The 11,239-nt window shown below is 39.2% G+C and overlaps 1 protein-coding gene across 6 annotated transcripts in view; it reads right to left on the reverse strand.

The window, feature by feature from the left end:
* Positions 1-10,556, reverse strand: part of akna (AT-hook transcription factor) — a 77,433-nt gene extending 66,877 nt beyond the window's left edge. For 2 of the 6 annotated variants that reach the window (XM_031277548.2, XM_031277544.2), the window contains exons 1-2: positions 10,266-10,555; positions 9,826-9,920 (exon numbers count right to left, since the gene is read on the reverse strand). The gene's annotated coding sequence lies outside the window, so the exon portion shown is untranslated. Of the gene's footprint in view, positions 1-9,825; positions 9,921-10,265 lie in introns of all 6 variants that reach the window. The other 4 variants (XM_031277549.2, XM_031277547.2, XM_031277550.2 and 1 more) reach the window with 3 other exon arrangements.
* Positions 10,557-11,239: the final 683 nt, after the last annotated feature.

Genomic DNA, 11,239 nt, shown 5'->3' on the forward strand with positions numbered 1-11,239 from the left:
GCACTGCAAATAAAAAACGATGCAAAAAGAAAAGCACGCAAACCCCGAAAAAAGAAGCGATGCAAAAAGAAAAACAACTTCATTAATTTGACAACACATGCGCAGCATTCAGCAAACGCACTGCAAATACACACAACACAACCAAATACATAAACGCACTGGAAATACACACAACACAACCAAATAGATAAACGCGCTGCAAATATCACAACACAACCAAATACATAAACGCACTGCAAATACACACAACACAACCAAATACATAAACGCACTGCAAATACACACAACACAACCAAATAGATAAACGCACTGCAAATACACACAACACAACCAAATACATAAACGCACTGCAAATATCACAACACAACCAAATAGATAAGCGTGCTGCAAATATGAAACGATGCAAAAAGAAAAGCACACAAACCCAGAAAACAAATGCAACAAAAAAACGCTGCATCCAGATTACACAATGGAAGTTCTCCAGGCCTCTAGAGGGAGCAGCTAGTGGAACAGCTGGATTTTCGACCTCACGGGGAGAGAGAGAGAGAGAGAGAGAGAGAGAGAGAGAGAGAGAGAGAGAAACTGCATAGACTGCATAGACTGTAAATATTAAATCTATGTTTGAGATCTGTTTTCTCTCGTTTGGTGGGTGTGTCTCGGCTCAGGTCACAGGTGATACTCAATCAGCAGAGACATGTCTGTAAACTCGTGGTGATAAAACATTTAAAACTGCATCAGCGTTTAATGTTGACGTTTGTTTAAGCCATATTACATGAGAGGGTTTAATTTCGAGGTCTGAAATTACTGAAGTGTAGACCTCCTCAAGTGTAATATTGTGATTATACAACAACGGTTACCAACAAAATAAGTGATCAATCTGTATTCATATTGTGGAGCAATTCGCTCTTGAAATACAAAAAACAATACAAAGAAATACAAGACAGGATTTCTAGTCCCTCCCTGTTTAGTAAACCAGCCAATTTACCGTGGGATTTATCAAACTGAATAAATCCCGCCCGCACATATAAACACAAAACTGTTTTGCTAACTCCATCGTGTTGTAAGTAAGACATCTGCTGAAAAAGTTATTGTATTCATCAGCATGACTGCCGTACTGTTTAGTTCACAAACATCCAACACACCAAAGTACAAACACATAGCGGACCAGACGCGAGCTTTTATTTTGAAAAGGCAAAGCTCGGGGACGGCACCAGCCGGGAGTGCATGAGACGGGAGCATAGACTGTATATTAATAATATATTATGTTATTAATAATAATAATAATAATAATAATAATAATAATAATAATAATAATAATAATATGAATTTAATATCGGTTAATAACGGTCGAAAATCCAGCTGTTCCACTTAGCTGCTCCCTCTAGAGGCCTGGAGAACTTCCATTGTGTAATCTGGATGCAGCGTTTTTTTGTTGCATTTGTTTTCTGGGTTGGTGTGCTTTTCTTTTTGCATCGTTTCATATTTGCAGCGCGTTTATCTATTTGGTTGTGTTGTGATATTTGCAGCGCGTTTATGTATTTGGTTGTGTTGTGATATTTGCAGTGCGTTTATCTATTTGGTTGTGTTGTGATATTTGCAGCGCGTTTATCTATTTGGTTGTGTTGTGTGCATTTGCAGTGCGTTTGCTGAATGCTGCGCATGTGTTGTCAAATTAATGAAGTTGTTTTTCTTTTTGCATCGCTTCTTTTTTCGGAGTTTGCGTGCTTTTCTTTTTGCATCGTTTTTTATTTGCAGTGCGTTTATGTATTTGGTTGTGTTGTGGTATTTGCAGTGCGTTTGCTGAATGCTGCGCATGTGTTGTCAAATTAATGAAGTTGTTTTCTTAATTTGCTTGTGTTTTGTCTATTTGCGTGTGTTTTCTTAAGTTGCAGGACGTTTGCCCCTGTCGGCCACCGTACCTGCCTGCCTCGAGGGAAGTGTAACATTAACCGCACCACAGCTGCTTTTTAGTTCTAGGGATGCAGCAACTCCCCACCCCCGCTGCTGTACTGCGCATGTGTGGGGACACACACACACACACACAGAGACATGTGATTCTGGTCACCTCAGCATCCTAATCATCCTGGACCTCACTGCAGCCTTCAACACCATCAACCACACCATTCTTCTCTCCTGCCTCGTTTCCTCCCTCAACATCACTGGTACTGCCCTCTCCTGGATCAGATCATATCTCACTAACAGACAACAGTTTATCAACATCAACAACTGCACCACCTCCCCTGCTCCTCTGTCCCAAGGCGTCCACCAGGGCTCAGTGCTTGGTCCTCTCCTGTTCATTCTCTACATACTCCCTCTTGGTAACATCACACGCCGTCATGGTCTCAGCTTCCACTGCTACGCCGATGACGTTCAGCTCTACATCTCCACCAAATCAATCACCACTGCCACTCGCTCCACTCTGACCAACTGCCTCAATGAAATTAAATCATGGATGCAAACCAACTTCCTCAAACTCAACTGTGACAAATCTGACATGATCATCATCGGTCCCAAATCCCTCACCAAAAGCAGTCACAACTTCTGCCTCACCATCGACAACTCCACTCTGTTTCCCTCCCCACACATCCGCAACTTTGGAGTTATTTTTGACAGCAACCTCACCTTCGAACAGCATGTCAATCAAATCACCAGAACTGCCTTTTTCCACCTCAAAAACATTGCCTGTCTCCGCCCATCACTTACATTCTCTGCTGCCGAAACCTTGATCCATGCCTTCATTACTTCCAGAATTGATTACTGCAATAGCATTCTATATGGTTCATCGTCCAAAGTCCTTAATAAACTTCAATACATCCAGAACTCTGCTGCTCGTCCCCTCACCCATTTACGCTCCCGTGACCACATCACTCCGGTCCTCCGGAACCTCCACTGGCTCCCTGTCCCATAACGCGTACAATTCAAAGTCCTTCTCCTCACTCACAAAGCCCTCCACAACCAGGCCCCCTCCTATCTCACCGACCTGCTTCACCACCACACCACTTCCCGCAGCCTCCGCTCCTCTGATGCCAACCTACTGTCGCCACCTATCGTGAACTAGGGCAGGACCTGGGGCGACAGAGCCTTCTCTATAGCTGCCCCCCGGAACTCTCCCCAAACACATCCGAGACTGCACCAATCTGTCCGTGTTCAAATCAGATGTCAAAACCCACCTTTTTAGAGCTGCTTTTAATGTTTTATAATGTGTGTATTGTAGTAACTGAATTGCCATAGTATGTGTACTTCCTTTTAAAAACTTTGTAAAGTGTCTTTGAGTGTTTAAAAAAGCACTATATAATTAAAATGCATTCAAATGCATTTATAGAGAGATAGATATAATCATTTAAAGCATTAAAATGTAAAACAGAGGTAGCCTATCCAGAAAAAAATCAATTGAACAAGTAAAAATAAAATACTCATGGTTCCAGCTTTTTAAATAGACAGGATAGTAAACTGAATATATTCAGGTTTTGGACTTTTAGACAAAACAAGCAGTTTGAAGACATCACCTTGGGGTCTGGAAAATTGTGATCAGACTTTTTTACATTTCTTGACCATTTATAAACCAAATGATTTATAAATTAGAAGAAAACTATCTCAGTTTCATTGATAATGGAAATAATCGTTAGTTGCAGTCCTACAATGTGATTCCTAATTCAAAATCACAATCTTTGACACCACTTCTTAGCATGACAGCTCTAAAACAAGCCTTCCCAATGGAGTCATTTTAGGGTTAGACTATTTAGGGTTAAACAATGACATAGTTAATTATTCAGTTAGTGATCTTGTGGTTCAGCAAGTACAAGAGGAAAAGGATATACTGTATTGTGGTGGACGGTTCACTTGAATTCCACTCAAACATTTCTGAAAAAGTTAAAAAAAAAGCAACATCTATGATTGCATTAATTAAAAAGAACTTTTCAAATCTACGCAAGGATATATTTTTACCACTGTATAAATCTCTGGTAAGATCCCATCTTGAATTTAATAGCTCAGTCTGGTGTCCATGTAGAAAAGATTGAAAAGGTCCAGAGAAGAGCTACTAAATTAATCCTAGAAATGAAACATATGTCATACGTAGAGAGATGGGGAAAATTACGTTTACCGTCTCTTGTATACAGAAGATACAGAGGAGACATGTTTGAGGTATTGTACATGGAATAATACTGTATGATGCAACTGTTGAGCCTATCTTTCATTTTTGGAGTAATATTTATGATTTAAGAAGGAATTCTTTAAAGCTTTACCCCAGAACATGCCTGAAAAGAGAAAAACATTCTTCACACTTTGTGCGGTAAAAGCATGGAACTAGCTTCCAGAAGAAGTTGTGCGCTTCCCTTCAGTTAACTCTTTCAAGAAAAGGTTGGATACATTTTGTCTGTCAAAAGATGTCATGTAACATTAAAAAGCTGGTTTGTAATTTATGTAACTTATTTATTTATAATCATGAAATTAATGTGATTTATGAAATTAGTGTGCTTCAAATTTGTTTATATCCTTTGTTTTTGTTGTACACAGTGTTTGAGTCTGGTATAGAGGATTGTATATCCTTAACCAGAAATTTTCAATAAATTTAGAGGCAGTCATCCATCTATCTTTTTACTCACACGCAGCTCCTCCAAAAACAAACATCTACACTACATACATCAGGTCTTAACTACTTTATGTGTCCCACTGCACATTCTGCATCTCTCATGAATATTCTGTGTATCATTCTCCAACAGGAGGAATTGCTGCTGTGTGAAATCCTAAGGTGGCAATAAATGGATTAAATGCTATCATAACAAAGTATTCAATGTGGACCCAGGTTGTGCTGTTAAGTGCATCTGATCTGAGCATTTCTGAATTGACAAATTAATATGACATGCGGTGTGAAGACAGAGCTGTGGAAGTGGATCAGGTGGACTGAGGGGTCATATCCTTATGGAATACTGTAAATCTGTTAATCTTGTGACTGTAAATTGTAGGGCTGTGCTCGATTAAAGAAATTCTTAGTCGACTAACACTCATTCAATTGTATCGACTAATCGATTAGTTGATTTAATCGACAGATCTGTAAATCTGAGTTTCTCTGCAAAGAGTCATGCAAAAGCACCACTTTAATTCTTGTGTTTACCAGAGATGTGCTCGTACGTTTCTTGGAAATAAGTCATTCAGCATGAAAAAAGCATAAAACATGACTAATCGACTAAAGAAATCTAAGTTGACTAAGACCAAAACGACCGATTAGTCGACTAATCGACTAAGAGGGAGCAGCCCTAGTAAATTGTTTAACATGTGCAGTGAAATGATTTATTATACAGAATGCTGTGGAAAAGCACAAACAAGCTACCAGCTAAAGGTCACTGATTCATTAAAAGCTTTTAGTTGAGCAATTTTTTCTTTATTTCCGTCACTGCAGCAATGTGCTTTTTTTTCAGCAGTGTCTATGTGATAGCGTCCTTGTCTCATTGTCATTTTGCACCATTTTCTGACATTTTATAGACTGACGATTAATTCAAAGATTAAGTTAGTTAGTTAGTTAGCCTACAGACATAATTGTTTCAGGTAATGTGTAAGTGCTTGTGACCAAGTTGAACAAATACCATACCTCTGAAAAGTTGGAGGTGGCAATGGTGTCAGAGTACAGTCACAAGACATTTTGTCTGACATCTTGTGTGAGGTGCAGCACTTAAGGACTTGTTTCCAAGGTGACATTACCTCTGTGTTAGTCTATGCAAGGATTTATTTTATTGCCCTTTGCTTAAATATTTTGCTGTCAGGTCGCACAACTAAGCATTTATAGATCTTTATTACAGACATATGTAACAGAGCTGGGAAAAGACTACTGGTTCACAATGTCACATCAAGTCCCCCAAGTATTTGCCTAGAGCTGAAACGCTCACCATGGCAACTCCACAACATGAACACAAGCTGCAATAAATCTCTGACAAGTCTTAACATACACGATGCCAGTGCCTCACCCCAAAACAGTATGTTAGTGATACAAAGACAAACATTTAATTTACCGGTATTAATTTATATGCTTATACCCTATAATATGCCAAATAACCACATTCTCAAATTTTCATTAAAATACTTCAAGTTCAAGCAGTGTTTATCAGCAGCCAGCAGACCACATACCAAGTCACAGAACTTTCAACTTAATGCAAGGAAATTAACTTTTAAAAAGCACATTCTGCACAGTAACACTCAGATTCTTATTGGGTAAAGTGCTCACCATGCATCTATGCGTCTTTCATCAATATCCCAGATTACTGCAAGAAGATTATTAGCCTCAGCCTGGCTTCTTACAATGTCTCTTATCCAACACAAAAACACACAAGAGTATTTTTGCTCAGAAATACAGACACACTCATGTAGAGATACCAGTATCGGTATTGGCTCCAATACTGCCTAAAACGCTGGTATCGGTATCGGGAAGTACTGGAGTTTATGCACCGATCCGATACCACGTAGTAAAGCCCTAAAGAAAATCTATGTTAAAGTAGTTTATTTATGTTATTTTTCCATTATAACTGACTGTCAAACTGCATAATAAAAGAAAGTTCTGTGGCGTTCATTGTTTGTGTTTGTTCATGTTTCACAAAGAGTTTAACCTGAGCCAGACTGACAACAAAGATAGAAATAATATCACATCCATACAGGGATAGTAGTATACAGTTGTTAAAACATAATAAAATATATGACACACTGGTATCGGATCAGTACTAGGTATCGGCCGATACGCAAGTTCAGGTATCGGAATCGGTATCGGGAAGCAAAAAATGGTATAGGACCATCTCTACACTCATGTGCATCCACAGACACTTGTTTAGATTGTGTTAGGAACAAACAAGGCTCAGTGTGTACGACTGACAGACTCACATCATGCTCCCTCTACAACCCTTTCACACACAAATCAGCAGTGTCTCAACGCTGGCCAACATGGCAAACTCACTATGCATTTAAAGTAGACCACAAGGAATGAGAGCACACAGCGCAGCGGATAAACCACTTGAGGTAGGTTTACAAAAACAATAACTTCAGAATGAATAGAGTTAGAGCTCACAGAATAATTATGACATTATTTATTCATTTCATCCTCTAGCACACAAGAATTACCCAAGGACTCAAGCCCTCCAGGAGACAAGGATGAAAACATTTTTCACACACAAGCAGTTGTTTGATTAAAACCTGTAGCCACTGGTGAAAAGTACATTAACCTAAGTACTTAAGTACAATTGTAAGATATTTTACTTAACTTAGCTTTAGTGCGTAACTTTTTGATATTAATAAACGTCCGTTACATTCAAGCCACTGCCAAATGAGTTGCTACAAAGCTAATTAAGACTATCAGTTCCACACAACTCTCTCTAGATTTCTCAGTATGGCTATGTTCAGAAGATTGCGGCGCCCGGTGACTTTCCCGCGCAAAAACTCGAGTGAAGATAATGAACTCTTCTGAAGAGTCTATCATGTTTTTTAATCCTCTGTGTCCTCCTTGGCTCATGTGGACGCGCCGACAGTTTCGTTGTCATTACTTAGAATTCCTAATGGGGGCAGCAGAAACTATGCACTATAGCTTTAAGCATTTTGATTTTATGCTACTATATTCTTGTGTCCCCTTACATTATAGTGAGAAATATTGTACTTTCAATTTCACTACATTCATCTGAGCCAGCCATAGTTACTGGTTACTTTGCAAATTAAGATCTTCCACTGAAAATGTAAGACAAGCTTACAAAATATGATGCAATATTATTTAAACTAACAAAAAGTATATAAATGATTTCATCAGCTCCACCTTTAACCAGCTATGAAGGACTGGGTTCTTTTCCCAAAATCAAGCATGATCGAAAACTGTCAAATACCAAAGGCGGATGATTGGGAGTCTTCTGTACGGATGCTTACTTCTACTTAAGTAACGGTTTCCGTATGCGTTACAGTATGTGCGGCCAACAGTAACCCAATTTAGCAGAATGGAAGCAGGCAGCAACATACTTCTAGTGAAATCAAAGCCATAACAAAAATGTAATTGTTTGATTTCTAAGCTTGTAAGAACAAAGCAAAGAAACAAACTCAAATGTTGCTCTGCTTATGCTCCCTGTTCATTCCCCGGGGAACTAAGGATTCATCTCAGCTGCCAGATGGGGATTAAGCTGCTCTAAGGCCCTTACAGGGGGCTACACCGATTGTAAACAGACAATGATCATCAGTATATATCCAGGACAGGAGGCTAGCTCAGCTTGCCAGACAGCAGCAGGGCTGTAATCACCTGACTGTCAGGCAAGCTAAGGTTGGACATGTGGGGTGGAGGTGTAGGAGCAAGAGACAGACAGAGACAGAGACAGACAGACAGACAGACAGACAGACAGACAGACAGACAGAGCAGGAAGGAAAAGCAATGATAGAAAAAGAGGAACAGTTTCTGCCAGGCTCTGTCATTCCCAGTCCCACCAAAGCTGTCAAATCATTCAGCCTTGCAGTGGCCAATTGGGACACTACCTGATTTTGTTTTACAGGATGACACCGGCTGAATTGTGAGACACAGTGAGCACAAGTGTAGTTGGAGCTGCCCCACAGGCTGGCAGAGCTAGAGTGAGTTGTATTTGTCCTGTTTAGGATGGCCTGGTGACTAATGTATGACAGCTAATCTTATTAGGAGGTACAGGGCGAGCTAAAGGCACAGCATACACTGTGCAGAGGGGACTGGTGAAAACAGTGACTGAATAAAACTGTACAACTATTTAGAATCCTGCTGACATTATAAGTTGATTGATCAATTACTTGATAAAAAAAATTAATCAACAATTTCAATAATCAGTTAAAAATATTTAAGGAATTTATCAAACATGATCTGGTTCCAGCTTTTTAAACTGTGAGGATTTGCTGCATTTCTTCGTTTTATTTCCCTGTAAATGGGTGTTGTTTGGACAGTTGGACCTTGGCGCTGGGAAATTGTGACGGGCATTTCTAACTATTTTCTAATATTTTATAGACTAAACAATTAATTGATCAATTAAAAAAAACAAAAAAAAAACAAGCACGTTTTGTTAGGTACTTTGACCTGCATTTAGTGAATATATAAGGTTTATTATTAATTACAAGAGGCTGTATTTCTTCCCAAGTTTCTATTTTAGTGGCCTTCCAGAAACTCGCAGAAAATCTGTAATTTTATTAAAAAAAGTGGCAGATTTCACAACTAATTTTCCTAAATGTTTCAATAAACAATTTAATTGAAATTTCCATTGTTATTGCATTTGCAACATCCTCTTTTCCAACATCATGCAGGTCATCAAATACCATTTACTCAAGGAGATATAGAGCCTTTGGCTCTTAAAAAAATGTTCAAGATAGATAGATAGATAGATAGATAGATAGACAGATAGATAGATAGGTAGGTTTTGGCTAGAGACAGCTAGTTTTCTCCAGTTACTTTTCCTGGCGATAACATCCTTTAGAGGACACATTGTATTCCAAAAATCTGTGCAGGCAGAGTGATTTTCTGAGATGGTGTGTAGCCTAACCATGCACTGAGAGCCATGCGAGGAAACAACAGCTAAACTGAAGCCAACAGGCTGTTTCTGGTCCAAAGTTTCAGACAAGCAGCACTAACGTTACTTACGTTCTAGCAACAATACAATTTCTTTAAAACAATAGTTTACCCATGTAACGTAAGGCTGTATGAAAAAACGTCAAGAAAGACTTGTTTAACAACTGTTATCGTAACCAGTCAGGCTGGTGGCGGAAGAGCACAGAACTAGCATCAACTTAACAATATACGTATTGCGGAGATGAAGTAACTTTGATAACATTTGTATCAACAGTATTGTATTGCAAACTTACCTTATATTATAGATGGCATGATTGTCAAAAGACTGCAGAGATTTCACTGGCACACTTCATAGCAACAGGGGTCGGTCGCCCTGACAACCGCAAAACTTAAGAGAGAGACCAGAGACGGTTGAAAAGACCCACCCCCGTGTCACCATGGCACACACGACACAACAAACCGCCACCGACCGTTTACAAGTTACTGAGGTTCCCTCACGCACATTTAGGCCTCCACATTCGTCGAACTGCTGAATTTAGCAACTTATTTGTCTTATATGAACTGTAACGGAGTAACGTTGGAGAACACGGTTGGTAAGCTAGCAAACAGTCAGTGCCAGTTTCAAAAGTTGGTTATCGTTACCATCACTTAACGTTAATACTCCTGATTTAGACATCAAAACAAACGCAAACAACACACATTGGTACTTCTTTCAACTACGTTCTGTTGGTACCTTCATTCTGGAAGAGTCACACGAGTTATTTTCTTCCAAGAAAGCCGAGGTTTTTGATAATTAGGAGGCTAAGCTAATTATCAGTCTTGTGGAGTGTGGCACTGATTTAATCCATTTCCCGAGGCAAAACACTAAGGGAAAATTATGTTCCTGAGTTCAATATTTCAGGCATGTTTTACCTTCTAACAGACCGCGTACGAATCTTACTTCTATTTGAATCGAAGCCCTGACCCTAATGTTAACCTTTTCTAAACTTAGTCTAAACATAATCATTTAAATTGTGGAGTTTGTTGTGGGTAGTTTTCCCTGACAGGCGGAGTTCAGGACATCAGAATGGCCCACATACTGCTTGAAGCCAAAGACTGAGTGGTGATTGGTTATGAGGCTACACAGGGGCGAGGCTTATGAAAAATACAACACTGTGGGATTGCGGTTTAAAGATGTGGCCACAAGAGGGCACCATTTCCTAACATTTTAAAGGCCCTGAACACCCACACGGGTGCTTTAAATTAATCTGGCTGATTAGACCTCTACCGAGGACTGTATGTGGCTGTGTGTAGACTGATTGATTGACATTTTCTGAGTCTCTTGTTAGCTTTGTTACACCTGTTATGGCAGGTCAAGATTAAACCCTTATCATTCGTATTGGTAAATGAAGATTTGCGACCTAATAAATTCCCATCAAAGCTCTGGCCCACCTTCAACCTAAGCAGAGGTCTTATCAGCCAGAATAACTGAAAACACCTGTGTGGGTGTTCAGAGGCTTTAATATCAGCCAACTGTAGATACCTTAATCTTTAATCTTTTCCACCTTGTATTTAGGGGATTACCTATAACACAGAAACAAAGTATACAAACTGTATGAAATAATTTTCAGAAATGTTAAAAAAAGAGTAAATACAGTATTCCATGTTCTAATATCAAGAGCTCGGTCTGTTCACTTACAATTACTAGGCATTATTGTTTTTGGAATT

This window comes from Sander lucioperca, chromosome 14 (genome assembly GCF_008315115.2).
Source record: "Sander lucioperca isolate FBNREF2018 chromosome 14, SLUC_FBN_1.2, whole genome shotgun sequence".
Taxonomy (NCBI): Eukaryota; Metazoa; Chordata; class Actinopteri; order Perciformes; family Percidae; genus Sander; species Sander lucioperca.